Source organism: Atractosteus spatula, chromosome 17, assembly GCF_055471065.1.
Source record: "Atractosteus spatula isolate fAtrSpa1 chromosome 17, fAtrSpa1.hap1, whole genome shotgun sequence".
NCBI lineage: Eukaryota > Metazoa > Chordata > Actinopteri > Semionotiformes > Lepisosteidae > Atractosteus > Atractosteus spatula.
The window spans coordinates 17,414,352-17,431,109 of NC_142722.1; the positions used below are offsets into that span (position 1 = coordinate 17,414,352).

Here is a 16,758-nt window from a genome sequence, read left to right on the forward strand (position 1 = left end):
GGACCGGCCCGGCGGGTTCGGACTGCGGTCCGGCCCGGCGGGTTCAGGCTCCGGTCCGGCCCGGCGAATTCAGACTGCGGACCGGCCCGGCGGGTTCAGACTGCGGTCTGGTCCGGCGGGTTCAGGCTCCGGTCTGGCCCGGCGAATTCGGACTGCGGACCGGCCCGGCGGATTCGGACTACGGTCCGGTCCGGCGGGTTCAGGCTCCGGTCTGGCCCGGCGAATTCGGACTGCGGACCGGCCCGGCGGGTTTGGACTGCGGTCCGGCCCGGCGGGTTCAGGCTCCGGTCTGGCCCGGCGAATTCAGACTGCGGACCGGCCCGGCGGGTTCAGACTGCGGTCTGGTCCGGCGGGTTCAGGCTCCGGTCTGGCCCGGCGAATTCGGACTGCGGACCGGCCCGGCGGGTTCAGACTGCGGTCTGGTCCGGCGGGTTCAGGCTCCGGTCTGGCCCGGTGAATTCGGACTGCGGACCGGCCCGGCGGGTTCGGACTGCGGTCCGGCCCGGCGGGTTCGGACTGCGGTCTTTGCCTCAGTGCTGCAATGATGTAGTTGGATTCTCTCTTCCTGATCGATCGTGAAGAAATTCCTTCTGAGCAGCGCCGGGGCCTACTGGGCTCTAGTTCCACAGCAGTCGAGTCCAGGCCGGGTCTTACCAGAATGGGGTGTGTGCGGATGGGGCTGTGGGGGTGTGTGGTGGGTGTGTGGGTGTTGGGCGGTGTGTGGGGCTCCTGGGTGCTGTGGGCGTTGGGCAGTGTGTGGGGGTTCTGGGGAGTGTGTGGGCGATGGGCGGTGTGTGGGGGTTCTGGGGGGTGTGTTGGCGTTGGGCGGTGTGTGGGGGTTCTGGGTGCTGTGAGCGTTGGGCGGTGTGTGGGGGTTCTGGGGGCTGTGGGGTGTGGGCGTTGGGCGGTGTGTGGGGGTTCTGGGGGGTGTGTTGGCGTTGGGCGGTGTGTGGGGATTCTGGGTGCTGTGAGCGTTGGGCGGTGTGTGGGGGTTCTGGGGGCTGTGGGGTGTGGGCGTTGGGTGGTGTGTGGGGGTTCTGGGGGCTGTGGTATGTGTGGGCATTGGGCGGTGTGTGGGGGTCCTGGGGAGTGTGGGCGTTGGGTGGTGTGTGGGGGTTCTGGGGGCTGTGGTATGTGTGGGCGTTGGGTGGTGTGTGAGGGTTCTCGGGGCTGTGGTGTGTGTGGGCATTGGGGCGGTGTGTGGGGGTTCTGGGGGCTGTGGGCGTTGGGCGATGTGTGGGGGTTCTGGGGGCTGTGGTATGTGTGGGCATTGGGCGGTGTGTGGGGGTTCTGGGGAGTGTGGGCGTTGGGTGGTGTGTGGGGGTTCTGGGGGCTGTGGTATGTGTGGGCGTTGGGCGGTGTGTGAGGGTTCTCGGGGCTGTGGTGTGTGTGGGCATTGGGGCGGTGTGTGGGGGTTCTGGGGGCTGTGGGCGTTGGGCGGTGTGTGGGGGTTCTGGGGGCTGTGGGCGTTGGGCGGTGTGTGGTGGTTCTGGGGGCTGTGGGGGTGTTGGGCCTTGTGTGGGGGTTCTGGGGTGTGTGGGCTTTTGCGGTGTGTGGGGGTTCTATGCGATGTGTTAGCGTTGGGCAGTGTGTGGGGGTTCTGGGGGCTGTGGGGTTATGACGCAGTGGTGGCCAGGCCTGGCGAGGTGTGACGCAGTTGTGGCCGGGCACGGTGAGGTGCGCTGGCAGCTGCAGGGAGTGACACAGTTGTGACCGGGCACGGTGAGGTGCGCCGGCAGCTGTGAGGTGTGACGCAGTGGTGGCCGGGCCTGGCGAGGTGTGACGCAGTTGTGGCCGGGCATGGTGAGGTGCGCTGGCAGCTGCAGGGTGTGACGCAGTTGTGGCCGGGCACGGTGAGGTGCGCCGGCAGCTGCAGGGTGTGACGCAGTGGTGGCCGGGCCTGGCGAGGTGTGACGCAGTTGTGGCCGGGCACGGTGAGGTGCGCCGGCAGCTGCAGGGTGTGACGCAGTGGTGGCCGGGCGCGGTGAGGTGCGCCGGCAGCTGCAGGGTGTGACGCAGTTGTGGCCGGGCACGGTGAGGTGCGCTGGCAGCTGCAGGGTGTGACGCAGTTGTGGCCGGGCACGGTGAGGTGCGCCGGCAGCTGCAGGGTGTGACGCAGTGGTGGCTGGGCCTGGCGAGGTGTGACGCAGTTGTGGCCGGGCACGGTGAGGTGCGCCGGCAGCTGCAGGGTGTGACGCAGTTGTGGCCGGGCACGGTGAGGTGCGCCAGCAGCTGCGAGGTGTGACGCTGTGGTGGCCGGGCCTGGCGAGGTGTGACGCAGTGGTGGCCGGGCGCGGTGAGGTGCGCTGGCAGCTGCAGGGTGTGACGCAGTTGTGACCGGGCACGGTGAGGTGCGCCGGCAGCTGCAGGGTGTGACGCAGTGGTGGCCGGGCGCAGTGAGGTGCGCCGGCAGCTGCAGGGTGTGACGCAGTGGTGGCCGGGCCTGGCGAGGTGTGACGCAGTTGTGGCCGGGCACGGTGAGGTGCGCTGGCAGCTGCGGGGTGTGACGCAGTGGTGGCCGGGCCTGGCGAGGTGTGACGCAGTTGTGGCCGGGCACGGTGAGGTGCGCTGGCAGCTGCGGGGTGTGACGCAGTGGTGGCCGGGCCTGGCGAGGTGTGACGCAGTTGTGGCCGGGCACAGTGAGGTGCGCTGGCAGCTGCGGGGTGTGACACAGTGGTGGCCGGGCAGGGCGAGGTGTGCCGGCAGCTGTGTGACGCAGTGGTGGCTGGGCGTGGGAGGTGCGTTGGCTGTGTGGCAGTGAGGGTGTGTGCGGATGGGTTTGAGGGGGCTTGTGGGCTTTGGGGGTGTGTGATGGGTTTGTGGGGGCTGTGGGGTGTGTGGGCATTGGCGGTGTGTGGGGGCTGTGGGGTGTGTGGGGGTTCAGGGGGGTGTGTGGGCATTGGGCGGTGTGTGGGGGTTCTGGGGGGTGTGTGGGCGTTGGGCGGTACGTGGGGGTTCTGGGGGCTGTGGGCGTTGGGCGGTTTGTGGGGGTTCTGGGGGTGTGTGGGCGTTGGGCGGTGTGTGGGGTTTCTGGGGGGTGTGTGGGCGTTGGGCGGTGTGTGGGGGTTCTGGTGGGTGTGTGGGCGTTGGGCGGTGTGTGGGGGTTCTTGGGGGTGTGTGGGCGTTTGGGCGGTGTGTGGGGGTTCTGGTGGGTGTGTGGGCGTTGGGCGGTGTGTGGGGGTTCTGGGGGGTGTGTGGGCGTTGAGCGATGTGTGTGGGTTCGGGGGGGTGTGTCGGAGTTGGGCGGTGTGTGGTGTTGTGTGTGTGGGAGTTGGGGTGTGCGGATGGGGCTCTGGTCTGGCCCGGCCCGGTGGGTCCTGTCTGTGGTCTGGCCTGGTGGGACGGTTTCAGGCTGTGGTTTTTCACGGCTGGTTCGGACTGTGGTCTGGCCCGGCGGGTCTGGGCTCTTGTCTGCCCGGCGGGTCTGGGCTGTGGTCTGCCCGGCGGGTCTGGGCTGTGGTCTGCCCCGGTGGGTTCGGACTGTGGTCTGGCCCGGCGGGTTTGGGCTCCGGTCTGGCCCGGTGGGTGTGGGCTGTGGTCTGGCCCGGCGGGTGTGGGCTGTGGTCTGACCCGGCGGGTCTTGGCTTGGTCTGGCCCGACGGGTGTGGGCTCTGGTCTGGCGCTGTGCAGGGGGCTGGCACCTCTGTCTTTGCCTCAGTGCTGCAATGAAGTGGTTGGATTCTCTCTTCCTGATCGATCGTGAAGAAATTCCTTTACCAGATTCTGAGCAGCGCCGGGGCCTACTGGGCTCCAGTTCCACAGCAGTCAAGCCCGGGCCGGGTCTTACCAGAATGGGGTGTGTGCGGATGGGGCTGTGGGGGTGTGTGGTGGGTGTGTGGGCGTTGGGCGGTGTGTGGGGGCTCTGGGGGCTGTGGGCGTTGGGCAGTGTGTGGGGGTTCTGGGGGATTGTGGGCATTGGGCGGTGTGTCAGGGTTTTGGGGGCTGTGGGGTTTGTGGGTGTTGGGCGTTGTGTGGGGGTTCTCGGGGGTGTGTGGGCGTTTGGGCGGTGTGTGGGGGTTCTGGGGGATGTGGGCGTTGGGCGGTGTGTGGGGGTTCTGGGGGCTGTGGCCGTTGGGCGGTGTGTGGGGGTTCTGGGGGCTGTGGGGTGTGTGGGGGTTCTTGGGGGTGTGTGGGCGTTGGGTGGTGTGTGGGGGTTCTGGGGGGTGTGTGGGGGTTCTCGGGGTTGTGTGGGCGTTGGGCGGTGTGTGGGGGATCTCGGGGGTGTGTGGGCGTTGGGCGGGTATGTGGGGGTTCTGGGTGTTTGTGGGCGTTGGGGGGTGTGTGGGGGTTCTCGGGGGTGTGTGGGCGCTGGGCGGTGTGTGGGGGTTCTGGGGGCTGTGGGGTGTGTGGGGGTTCTTGGGGGTGTGTGGGCGTTGGGTGGTGTGTGGGGGTTCTGGGGGGTGTGTGGGGGTTCTCGGGGTTGTGTGGGCGTTGGGCGGTGTGTGGGGGATCTCGGGGGTGTGTGGGCGTTGGGCGGGTATGTGGGGGTTCTGGGTGTTTGTGGGCGTTGGGGGGTGTGTGGGGGTTCTCGGGGGTGTGTGGGCGCTGGGCGGTGTGTGGGGGTTCTGGGGGGTGTGTGGGCGTTGGGCGGTTTTGTTGACTGTGGGGTTTGTGGGCGTTGGGCGGTGTGTGGGGGTCTTGGGGGCTGTGGGGTTTGTGGGCGTTGGGCGGTGTGTGGGGGTTCTCAGGGGTCTGTGGGCGCTTGGCGGTGTGTGGAGGTTCTCGGGGGTGTGTGGGCGTTGGGCGGTACGTGGGGGTTCTGGGGGCTGTGAGCGTTGGGCGGTTTGTGGGGGTTCTGGGGGTGTGTGGGCGTTGGGCGGTGTGTGGGGGTTCTGGTGGGTGTGTGGGCGTTGGGCGGTGTGTGGGGGTTCTGGGGGGTGTGTGGGCGTTTGGGCGGTATGTGGGGGTTCTGGGGGTGTGTGGGCGTTGGGCGGTATGTGGGGGTTCTGTGGGTTTGTGGGCATTGGGGGGTGTGTGTGGGTTCGGGGGGGTGTGTCGGAGTTGGGCGGTGTGTGGTGTTGTGTGTGTGGGAGTTGGGGTGTGCGGATGGGGCTCTGGTCTGGCCCGGCCCGGCGGGTCCTGTCTGTGGTCTGGCCTGGTGGGACGGTTTCAGGCTGTGGTTTTTCACGGCTGGTTTGGACTGTGGTCTGGCCCGGCGGGTCTGGGCTCTGGTCTGCCCGGCGGGTCTGGGCTGTGGTCTGCCCCGGTGGGTTCGGACTGTGGTCTGGCCCGGCGGGTTTGGGCTCCGGTCTGGCCCGGTGGGTGTGGGCTGTGGTCTGGCTCGGCGGGTGTGGGCTGTGGTCTGACCCGGCGGGTCTTGGCTTGGTCTGGCCCGACGGGTGTGGGCTCTGGTCTGGCGCTGTGCAGGGGGCTGGCACCTCTGTCTTTGCCTCAGTGCTGCAATGATGTGGTTGGATTCTCTCTTCCTGATCGATCGTGAAGAAATTCCTTTACCAGATTCTGAGCAGCGCCGGGGCCTACTGGGCTCCAGTTCCACAGCAGTCAAGCCCGGGCCGGGTCTTACCAGAATGGGGTGTGTGCGGATGGGGCTGTGGGGGTGTGTGGTGGGTGTGTGGGCGTTGGGCGGTGTGTGGGGGCTCTGGGGGCTGTGGGCGTTGGGCAGTGTGTGGGGGTTCTGGGGGATTGTGGGCATTGGGCGGTGTGTCAGGGTTTTGGGGGCTGTGGGGTTTGTGGGTGTTGGGCGTTGTGTGGGGGTTCTCGGGGGTGTGTGGGCGTTTGGGCGGTGTGTGGGGGTTCTGGGGGCTGTGGGCGTTGGGCGGTGTGTGGGGGTTCTGGGGGCTGTGGGGTGTGTGGGGGTTCTTGGGGGTGTGTGGGCGTTGGGCGGTGTGTGGGGGTTCTGGGGGGTGTGTGGGCGTTGGGCGGTGTGTGGGGGTTCTCGGGGTTGTGTGGGCGTTGGGCGGTGTGTGGGGGATCTCGGGGGTGTGTGGGCGTTGGGCGGTATGTGGGGGTTCTGGGGGTGTGTGGGCGTTGGGCGGTATGTGGGGGTTCTGGGGGTTTGTGGGCATTGGGGGGTGTGTGGGGGTTCTGGGGGGTGTGTGGGCATTGGGCGGTTTTGGGGACTGTGGGGTTTGTGGGCGTTGGGCGGTGTGTGGGGGTCTTGGGGGCTGTGGGGTTTGTGGGCGTTGGGCGGTGTGTGGGGGTTCTCGGGGGTCTGTGGGCGCTTGGCGGTGTGTGGGGGTTCTCGGGGGTGTGTGGGCGTTGGGCGGTGTGTGGGGGTTCTGGGGGGTGTGTGGGCGTTGGGCGGTGTGTGGGGGTTTTGGGGGCTGTGGGGTTTGTGGGTGTTGGGCGGTGTGTGGGGGTTCTCGGGGATGTGTGGGATTTGGGCGGTGTGTGGGGGTTCTGGGGGCTGTGGGGTTTGTGGGCGTTGGGCGGTGTATGAGGGTTCTCGGGGGTGTGTGTGCGTTGGGCGGTGTGTGGGGGTTTTGGGGGCTGTGGGGTTTGTGGGCGTTGGGCGGTGTGTGGGGGTTCTCGGGGGTGTGTGGGCGCTGGGCGGTGTGTGGGGGTTCTGGGGGGTGTGTGGGCGTTGGGCGGTTTTGGGGACTGTGGGGTTTGTGGGCGTTGGGCGGTGTGTGGGGGTCCTGGGGGGTGTGCGGGCGTTGGGTGGTGTGTGGGGGTTCTGGGGGGTGTGTGGGCGTTGGGCGGTGTGTGGGGGTTTTGGGGGCTGTGGGGTTTGTGGGCGCTTGGCGGTGTGTGGGGGTTCTCGGGGGTGTGTGGGCGTTGGGCGGTGTGTGGGGGTTCTGGGGGGTGTGTGGGCGTTGGGCGGTGTGTGGGGGTTTTGAGGGCTGTTGGGTTTGTGGGCGTTGGGCGGTGTGTGGGGGTTCTCGGGGGTGTGTGGGCGTTGGGCGGTGTGTGGGGGTTTTGGGGGCTGTGGGGTTTGTGGGCGTTGGGCGGTGTGTGGGGGTTCTCGGGGGTGTGTGGGCGTTGGGCGGTGTGTGGGGGTTCTGGGGGGTGTGTGGGCGTTGGGCGGTGTGTGGGGGTTTTGGGGGCTGTGGGGTTTGTGGGAGCTTGGCGGTGTGTGGGGGTTCTCGGGGATGTGTGGGGGTTGGGTGGTGTGTGGGGGTTTTGGGGGCTGTGGGGTTTGTGGGCGTTGGGTGGTTTGTGGGGGTTTTTCGGGCTGTGGGGTGTGTGGGCGTTGGGCGGTGTGTGGGGGTTCTTGGGGGTGTGTGGGCGTTGGGCGGTGTGTGGGGGTTTTGGGGGCAGTGGGGTGTGGGCGTTGGGCGGTGTGTGGGGGTTTTGTGGGGTGTGTGGGGGTTTTGGGGGCTGTGGGGTGTGTGGGCGTTGGGCGGTGTGTTGGGGTTTTGGGGGCTGTGGGGTTGTATGCGTTGGGCGGTGTGTGGGGGTTTTGGGGGCTGTGGGGTTTGTGGGTGTTGGGCGGTGTGTGGGGTTCTCGGGGTTGTGGGGGTTTTGGGGGGTGTGTGTGGGTTTTGGTTGCTGTGGGGTTTTTGGTCGTTGGGCGGTGTGTGGGGGTTCTGGGGGGTGTGTGGGCATTGGGCGGTGTGTGGGGGTTCTCGGGGGCTGTGGTGTTTGTGGGCGTTGGGCGGTGTGTGGGGGTTTTGGGGGCTGTGGGGTGTGGGCGTTGGGCGGTGTGTGGGGGTTTTGGGGGCTGTGGGGTTTGTGGGCGTTGGGCGGTGTGTGGGGGTTCTCGGGGGTGTGTGGGCGCCGGGCGGTGTGTGGGGGTTCTGGGGGGTGTGTGGGCGTTGGGCGGTGTGTGGGGGTTCTGGGGGGTGTGTGGGCGCTGGGCGGTGTATGGGGGTTCTGGGGGTTGTGTGGGCGTTGGGCGGTGTGTGGGGGTTCTGGGGGGTGTGTGGGCGTTGGGCGATGTGTGGGGGTTTTGGGGGCTGTGGGGTTTGTGGGCGTTGGGCGGTGTGTGGGGGTTTTGGGGGCTGTGGGGTTTGTGGGCGTTGGGCGGTGTGTGGGGGTTCTCGGGGGTGTGTGGGCGTTGGGCGGTGTGTGGGGGTTCTCGGGGGTGTGTGGGCGTTGGGCGGTGTGTGGGGGTTCTTGGGGGTGTGTGGGCGTTGGGCGGTGTGTGGGGGTTCTGGGGGGTGTGTGGGCGTTGGGCGGTGTGTGTGGGTTCGGGGGGGTGTGTGGGCGTTGGGCGGTGTGTGGGGGTTTTGGGGGCTGTGGGGTTTGTGGGCGCTGGGCGGTGTGTGGGGGTTCTCGGGGGTGTGTGGGCGCCGGGCGGTGTGTGGGGGTTCTCGGGGGTGTGTGGGCGCCGGGCGGTGTGTGGGGGTTCTGGGGGGTGTGTGGGCGTTGGGCGGTGTGTGGGGGTTCTGGGGGGTGTGTGGGCGCTGGGCGGTGTATGGGGGTTCTGGGGGTTGTGTGGGCGTTTTGCGGTGTGTGGGGGTTCTGGGGGGTGTGTGGGCGTTGGGCAGTGTGTGGGGGTTTTGGGGGCTGTGGGGTTTGTGGGCGTTGGGCGGTGTGTGGGGGTTCTCGGGGGTGTGTGGGCGTTGGGCGGTGTGTGGGGGTTCAGGGGGGTGTGTGGGCGTTGGGCGGTGTGTGGGGGTTCTTGGGGGTGTGTGGGCGTTGGGTGGTGTGTGGGGGTTCTGGGGGGTGTGCGGGCGTTGGGCGGTGTGTGTGGGTTGGGGGGTTGTGTGGGCGTTGGGCGGTGTGTGGGGATTTTGGGGGCTGTGGGGTGTGGGCGTTGGGCGGTGTATTGGGGTTTTGGGGGGGGTGTGGGCGTTGGGTGGTGTGTGGGGGTTTTGGGGGTGTGGGGTTTGTATGCGTTGGGCGGTGTGTTGGGGTTTTGGGGGCTGTGGGGTTTGTGGGCGTTGGGCGGTGTGTGGGGGTTTAGGGGGCTGCGGGATGTGGGCGTTGGGCGGTGTGTGGGGGTTCGCGGGGGTGTGTGGAAGCTGGGCGGTGTGTGGGGGTTCTGGGGGGTGTGTGGGCGTTGGGCGGTGTGTGGGGGTTCTCGGGGGTGTGTGGGCGTTGGGCGGTGTGTGGGGGTTTAGGGGGCTGCGGGATGTGGGCGTTGGGCGGTGTGTGGGGGTTCGCGGGGGTGTGTGGAAGCTGGGCGGTGTGTGGGGGTTCTGGGGGGTGTGTGGGCGTTGGGCGGTGTGTGGGGGTTCTCGGGGGTTTGTGGGCGTTGGGCGGTGTGTGGGGGTTCTCGGGGGTGTGTGGGCTCTGGGCGGTGTGTGGGGGTTCTGGGGGGTGTGTGGGCGTTGGGCGGTGTGTGGGGGTTCTCGGGGGTGTGTGGGCGTTGGGCGGTGTGTGGGGGTTTTGGGGGCTGTGGGGTTTGTTGGCGCTGGGCGGTGTGTGGGGGATCTCGGGGGTGTGTGGGCGCCGGGGGGTGTGTGGGGGTTCTCGGGGGTGTGTGGGCGCCGGGCGGTGTGTGGGGGTTCTGGGGGGTGTGTGGGCGTTGGGCGGTGTGTGGGGGTTCTCGGGGGTGTGTGGGCGTTGGGCGGTGTGTGGGGGTTTAGGGGGCTGTGGGGTGTGGGCATTGGGCGGTGTGTGGGGGTTCTCGGGGGTGTGTGGGCGTTGGGCGGTGTGTGGGGGTTCAGGGGGGTGTGTGGGCGTTGGGCGGTGTGTGGGGGTTTTGGGGGCTGTGGGGTTTGTGGGCGTTGGGCGGTGTGTGGGGGTTCTCGGGGGTGTGTGGGCGTTGGGCGGTGTGTGGGGGTTCAGGGGGGTGTGTGGGCGTTGGGCGGTGTGTGGGGGTTCTTGGGGGTGTGTGGGCGTTGGGTGGTGTGTGGGGGTTCTGGGGGGTGTGCGGGCGTTGGGCGGTGTGTGTGGGTTGGGGGGTTGTGTGGGCGTTGGGCGGTGTGTGGGGATTTTGGGGGCTGTGGGGTGTGGGCGTTGGGCGGTGTATTGGGGTTTTGGGGGGGTGTGGGCGTTGGGTGGTGTGTGGGGGTTTTGGGGGTGTGGGGTTTGTATGCGTTGGGCGGTGTGTTGGGGTTTTGGGGGCTGTGGGGTTTGTGGGCGTTGGGCGGTGTGTGGGGGTTTAGGGGGCTGCGGGATGTGGGCGTTGGGCGGTGTGTGGGGGTTCTCGGGGGTGTGTGGAAGCTGGGCGGTGTGTGGGGGTTCTGGGGGGTGTGTGGGCGTTGGGCGGTGTGTGGGGGTTCTGGGGGGTGTGTGGGCGTTGGGCGGTGTGTGGGGGTTCTCGGGGGCTGTGGGGTTTGTGGGCGTTGGGCGGTGTGTGGGGGTTCTCGGGGGTGTGTGGGCTCTGGGCGGTGTGTGGGGGTTCTGGGGGGTGTGTGGGCGTTGGGCGGTGTGTGGGGGTTCTCGGGGGTGTGTGGGCGTTGGGCGGTGTGTGGGGGTTTTGGGGGCTGTGGGGTTTGTTGGCGCTGGGCGGTGTGTGGGGGTTCTCGGGGGTGTGTGGGCGCCGGGGGGTGTGTGCGGGTTCTCGGGGGTGTGTGGGCGCCGGGCGGTGTGTGGGGGTTCTGGGGGGTGTGTGGGCGTTGGGCGGTGTGTGGGGGTTCTCGGGGGTGTGTGGGCGTTGGGTGGTGTGTGGGGGTTTAGGGGGCTGTGGGGTGTGGGCATTGGGCGGTGTGTGGGGTTTCTCGGGGGTGTGTGGGCGCTGGGCGGTGTGTGGGGGTTCTGGGGGGTTTGTGGGCGTTGGGCGGTGTGTGGGGGTTTTCGGGGGTGTGTGGGCGTTGGGAGGTGTGTGGGGGTTCTCGGGGGCTGTGGGGTTTGTGGGCGTTGGGCGGTGTGTGGGGGTTTTGGGGGCTGTGGGGTTTGTGGGCGTTGGGCGGTGTGTGGGGGTTCTGGGGGGTGTGTGGGCATTGGGCGGTCTGTGGGGGTTCTGGGGGCTGTGGGCGTTGGGCGGTGTATGGGGGTTTTGGGGGCTGTGGGGTGTGGGCGTTGGGCGGTGTGTGGGGGTTTTGGGGGCTGTGGGGTTTGTGGGCGTTGGGCGGTGTGTGGGCGTTCTCGGGGGTGTGTGGGCGCCGGGCGGTGTGTGGGGGTTCTCGGGGGTGTGTGGGCGCCGGGCGGTGTGTGGGGGTTCTGGGGGGTGTGTGGGCGTTGGGCGGTGTGTGTGGGTTCTGGGGGGTGTGTGGGCGCTGGGCGGTGTATGGGGGTTCTGGGGGTTGTGTGGGCGTTGGGCGGTGTGTGGGGGTTCTGGGGGGTGTGTGGGCGTTGGGCGGTGTGTGGGGGTTTTGGGGGCTGTGGGGTTTGTGGGCGTTGGGCGGTGTGTGGGGGTTTTGGGGGCTGTGGGGTTTGTGGGCGTTGGGCGGTGTGTGGGGGTTCTCGGGGGTGTGTGGAAGCTGGGCGGTGTGTGGGGGTTCTGGGGGGTGTGTGGGCGTTGGGCGGTGTGTGGGGGTTCTCGGGGGTGTGTGGGCGTTGGGCGGTGTGTGGGGGTTTTGGGGGCTGTGGGGTTTGTGGGCGTTGGGCGGTGTGTGGGGGTTCTCGGGGGTGTGTGGGCTCTGGGCGGTGTGTGGGGGTTCTGGGGGGTGTGTGGGCGTTGGGCGGTGTGTGGGGGTTCTCGGGGGTGTGTGGGCGTTGGGCGGTGTGTGGGGGTTTTTGGGGCTGTGGGGTTTGTGGGCGCTGGGCGGTGTGTGGGGGTTCTCGGGGGTGTGTGGGCGCCGGGGGGTGTGTGGGGGTTCTCGGGGGTGTGTGGGCGCCGGGCGGTGTGTGGGGGTTCTCGGGGGTGTGTGGGCGTTGGGCGGTGTGTGGGGGTTTAGGGAGCTGTGGGGTGTGGGCGCTGGGCGGTGTGTGGGGGTTCTGGGGGGTGTGTGGGCGCTGGGCGGTGTGTGGGGGTTCTCGGGGGTGTGTGGGCGCCGGGCGGTGTGTGGGGGTTCTCGGGGGTGTGTGGGCGTTGGGCGGTGTGTGGGGGTTTAGGGGGCTGTGGGGTGTGGGCATTGGGCGGTGTGTGGGGTTTCTCGGGGGTGTGTGGGCGCTGGGCGGTGTGTGGGGGTTCTGGGGGGTGTGTGGGCGCTGGGCGGTGTGTGGGGGTTCTTGGGGGTTTGTGGGCGTTGGGCGGTGTGTGGGGGTTCTCGGGGGTGTGTGGGCGTTGGGAGGTGTGTGGGGGTTCTCGGGGGTGTGTGGGCGTTGGGCGGTGTGTGGGGGTTTTGGGGGCTGTGGGGTTTGTTGGCGCTGGGCGGTGTGTGGGGGTTCTCGGGGGTGTGTGGGCGCCGGGGGGTGTGTGGGGGTTCTCGGGGGTGTGTGGGCGCCGGGCGGTGTGTGGGGGTTCTGGGGGGTGTGTGGGCGTTGGGCGGTGTGTGGGGGTTCTCGGGGGTGTGTGGGCGTTGGGCGGTGTGTGGGGGTTTAGGGGGCTGTGGGGTGTGGGCATTGGGCGGTGTGTGGGGTTTCTCGGGGGTGTGTGGGCGCTGGGCGGTGTGTGGGGGTTCTGGGGGGTTTGTGGGCGTTGGGCGGTGTGTGGGGGTTCTCGGGGGTGTGTGGGCGTTGGGAGGTGTGTGGGGGTTCTCGGGGGCTGTGGGGTTTGTGGGCGTTGGGCGGTGTGTGGGGGTTTTGGGGGCTGTGGGGTTTGTGGGCGTTGGGCGGTGTGTGGGGGTTCTGGGGGGTGTGTGGGCATTGGGCGGTCTGTGGGGGTTCTGGGGGCTGTGGGCGTTGGGCGGTGTGTGGGGGTTTTGGGGGCTGTGGGGTGTGGGTGTTGGGCGGTGTGTGGGGGTTTTGGGGGTTGTGGGGTTTGTGGGCGTTGGGCGGTGTGTGGGCGTTCTCGGGGGTGTGTGGGCGCCGGGCGGTGTGTGGGGGTTCTCGGGGGTGTGTGGGCGCCGGGCGGTGTGTGGGGGTTCTGGGGGGTGTGTGGGCGTTGGGCGGTGTGTGGGGGTTCTGGGGGGTGTGTGGGCGCTGGGCGGTGTATGGGGGTTCTGGGGGTTGTGTGGTTGTTGGGCGGTGTGTGGGGGTTCTGGGGGGTGTGTGGGCGTTGGGCGGTGTGTGGGGGTTTTGGGGGCTGTGGGGTTTGTGGGCGTTGGGCGGTGTGTGGGGGTTCTCGGGGGTGTGTGGAAGCTGGGCGGTGTGTGGGGGTTCTGGGGGGTGTGTGGGCGTTGGGCGGTGTGTGGGGGTTCTCGGGGGTGTGTGGGCGTTGGGCGGTGTGTGGGGGTTTTGGGGGCTGTGGGGTTTGTGGGCGTTGGGTGGTGTGTGGGGGTTCTCGGGGGTGTGTGGGCTCTGGGCGGTGTGTGGGGGTTCTGGGGGGTGTGTGGGCGTTGGGCGGTGTGTGGGGGTTCTCGGGGGTGTGTGGGCGTTGGGCGGTGTGTGGGGGTTTTGGGGGCTGTGGGGTTTGTGGGCGCTGGGCGGTGTGTGGGGGTTCTCGGGGGTGTGTGGGCGCCGGGCGGTGTGTGGGGGTTCTCGGGGGTGTGTGGGCGTTGGGCGGTGTGTGGGGGTTTAGGGGGCTGTGGGGTGTGGGCATTGGGCGGTGTGTGGGGTTTCTCGGGGGTGTGTGGGCGCTGGGCGGTGTGTGGGGGTTCTGGGGGGTGTGTGGGCGCTGGGCGGTGTGTGGGGGTTCTTGGGGGTTTGTGGGCGTTGGGCGGTGTGTGGGGGTTCTCGGGGGTGTGTGGGCGTTGGGAGGTGTGTGGGGGTTCTCGGGGGCTGTGGGGTTTGTGGGCGTTGGGCGGTGTGTGGGGGTTTTGGGGGCTGTGGGGTTTGTGGGCGTTGGGCGGTGTGTGGGGGTTCTGGGGGGTGTGTGGGCATTGGGCGGTCTGTGGGGGTTCTGGGGGCTGTGGGCGTTGGGCGGTGTGTGGGGGTTTTGGGGGCTGTGGGGTGTGGGCGTTGGGCGGTGTGTGGGGGTTTTGGGGGTTGTGGGGTTTGTGGGCGTTGGGCGGTGTGTGGGCGTTCTCGGGGGTGTGTGGGCGCCGGGCGGTGTGTGGGGGTTCTCGGGGGTGTGTGGGCGCCGGGCGGTGTGTGGGGGTTCTGGGGGGTGTGTGGGCGTTGGGCGGTGTGTGGGGGTTCTGGGGGGTGTGTGGGCGCTTGGCGGTGTATGGGGGTTCTGGGGGTTGTGTGGGCGTTGGGCGGTGTGTGGGGGTTCTGGGGGGTTTGTGGGCGTTGGGCGGTGTGTGGGGGTTTTGGGGGCTGTGGGGTTTGTGGGCGTTGGGCGGTGTGTGGGGGTTCTCGGGGGTGTGTGGGCGTTGGGCGGTGTGTGGGGGTTCAGGGGGGTGTGTGGACGTTGGGCGGTGTGTGGGGGTTCTTGGGGGTGTGTGGGCGTTGGGTGGTGTGTGGGGGTTCTGGGGGGTGTGTGGGCGTTGGGCGGTGTGTGTGGGTTCGGGGGGGTGTGTGGGCGTTGGGCGGTGTGTGGGGATTTTGGGGGCTGTGGGGTGTGGGCGTTGGGCGGTGTATTGGGGTTTTGGGGGTGTGTGGGCGTTGGGCGGTGTGTGGGGGTTTTGGGGGTGTGGGGTTTGTATGCGTTGGGCGGTGTGTTGGGGTTTTGGGGGCTGTGTGGTTTGTGGGCGTTGGGAGGTGTGTGGGGGTTTTGGGGGCTGTGGGGTTTGTGGGCGTTGGGCGGTGTGTGGGGGTTTAGGGGGCTGCGGGGTGTGGGCGTTGGGCGGTGTGTGGGGGTTCTCGGGGGTGTGTGGGTGCTGGGCGGTGTGTGGGGATTCTGGGGGGTGTGTGGGCGTTGGGCGGTGTGTGGGGGTTCTCGGGGGTGTGTGAGCGTTGGGCGGTGTGTGGGGGTGTAGGGGGCTGTGGGGTGTGGGCATTGGGCGGTGTGTGGGGTTTCTCGGGGGTGTGTGGTCGCTGGGCGGTGTGTGGGGGTTCTTGGGGGTTTGTGGGCGTTGGGCGGTGTGTGGGGGTTCTCGGGGGTGTGTGGGTGTTGGGAGGTGTGTGGGGGTTCTCGGGGGCTGTGGGGTTTGTGGGCGTTGGGCGGTGTGTGGGGGTTTTGGGGGCTGTGGGGTTTGTGGGCATTGGGCGGTGTGTGGGGGTTCTGGGGGGTGCGTGGGCGCCGGGCGGTGTGTGGGGGTTCTCGGGGGTGTGTGGGCGCCGGGCGGTGTGTGGGGGTTCTGGGGGGTGTGTGGGCGTTGGGCGGTGTGTGGGGGTTCTGGGGGGTGTGTGGGCGCTGGGCGGTGTATGGGGGTTCTGGGGGTTGTGTGGGCGTTGGGCGGTGTGTGGGGGTTCTGGGGGGTGTGTGGGCGTTGGGCGGTGTGTGGGGGTTTTGGGGGCTGTGGGGTTTGTGGGCGTTGGGCGGTGTGTGGGGGTTCTCGGGGGTGTGTTGGCGTTGGGCGGTGTGTGGGGGTTCTCGGGGGTGTGTGGGCGTTGGGCGGTGTGTGGGGGTTCAGGGGGGTGTGTGGGCGTTGGGAGGTGTGTGGGGGTTCTTGGGGGTGTGTGGGCGTTGGGTGGTGTGTGGGGGTTCTGGGGGGTGTGTGGGCGTTGGGCGGTGTGTGTGGGTTCGGGGGGGTGTGTGGGCGTTGGGCGGTGTGTGGGGATTTTGGGGGCTGTGGGGTGTGGGCGTTGGGCGGTGTATTGGGGTTTTGGGGGGGGTGTGGGCGTTGGGCGGTGTGTGGGGGTTTTGGGGGTGTGGGGTTTGTATGCGTTGGGCGGTGTGTTGGGGTTTTGGGGGCTGTGGGGTTTGTGGGCGTTGGGCGGTGTGTGGGGGTTTTGGGGGCTGTGGGGTTTGTGGGCGTTGGGCGGTGTGTGGGGGTTTAGGGGGCTGCGGGGTGTGGGCGTTGGGCGGTGTGTGGGGGTTCTCGGGGGTGTGTGGGCTCTGGGCGGTGTGTGGGGGTTCTGGGGGGTGTGTGGGCGTTGGGCGGTGTGTGGGGGTTCTCGGGGGTATGTGGGCGTTGGGCGGTGTGTGGGGGTTTTGGGGGCTGTGGGGTTTGTGGGCGCTGGGCGGTGTGTGGGGGTTCTCGGGGGTGTGTGGGCGCCGGGCGGTGTGTGGGGGTTCTCGGGGGTGTGTGGGCGTTGGGCGGTGTGTGGGGGTTTAGGGGGCTGTGGGGTGTGGGCATTGGGCGGTGTGTGGGGTTTCTCGGGGGTGTGTGGGCGCTGGGCGGTGTGTGGGGATTCTGGGGGGTGTGTGGGCGTTGGGCGGTGTGTGGGGGTTCTCGGGGGTGTGTGAGCGTTGGGCGGTGTGTGGGGGTGTAGGGGGCTGTGGGGTGTGGGCATTGGGCGGTGTGTGGGGTTTCTCGGGGGTGTGTGGTCGCTGGGCGGTGTGTGGGGGTTCTTGGGGGTTTGTGGGCGTTGGGCGGTGTGTGGGGGTTCTCGGGGGTGTGTGGGCGTTGGGAGGTGTGTGGGGGTTCTCGGGGGCTGTGGGGTTTGTGGGCGTTGGGCGGTGTGTGGGGGTTTTGGGGGCTGTGGGGTTTGTGGGCATTGGGCGGTGTGTGGGGGTTCTGGGGGGTGTGTGGGCATTGGGCGGTCTGTGGGGGTTCTGGGAGCTGTGGGCGTTGGGCGGTGTGTGGGGGTTTTGGGGGCTGTGGGGTGTGGGCGTTGGGCGGTGTGTGGGGGTTTTGGGGGCTGTGGGGTTTGTGGGCGTTGGGCGGTGTGTGGGGGTTCTCGGGGGTGCGTGGGCGCCGGGCGGTGTGTGGGGGTTCTCGGGGGTGTGTGGGCGCCGGGCGGTGTGTGGGGGTTCTGGGGGGTGTGTGGGCGTTGGGCGGTGTGTGGGGGTTCTGGGGGGTGTGTGGGCGCTGGGCGGTGTATGGGGGTTCTGGGGGTTGTGTGGGCGTTGGGCGGTGTGTGGGGGTTCTGGGGGGTGTGTGGGCGTTGGGCGGTGTGTGGGGGTTTTGGGGGCTGTGGGGTTTGTGGGCGTTGGGCGGTGTGTGGGGGTTCTCGGGGGTGTGTTGGCGTTGGGCGGTGTGTGGGGGTTCTCGGGGGTGTGTGGGCGTTGGGCGGTGTGTGGGGGTTCAGGGGGGTGTGTGGGCGTTGGGC

The 16,758-nt window shown here is 68.8% G+C and overlaps 1 protein-coding gene across 1 annotated transcript in view; it reads left to right on the plus strand.

Moving 5' to 3' along the window:
* The window catches only part of LOC148819259 (uncharacterized), a 78,993-nt gene that overhangs the window by 31,716 nt on the left and 30,519 nt on the right, over positions 1-16,758 (plus strand). The window lies entirely within an intron of this gene.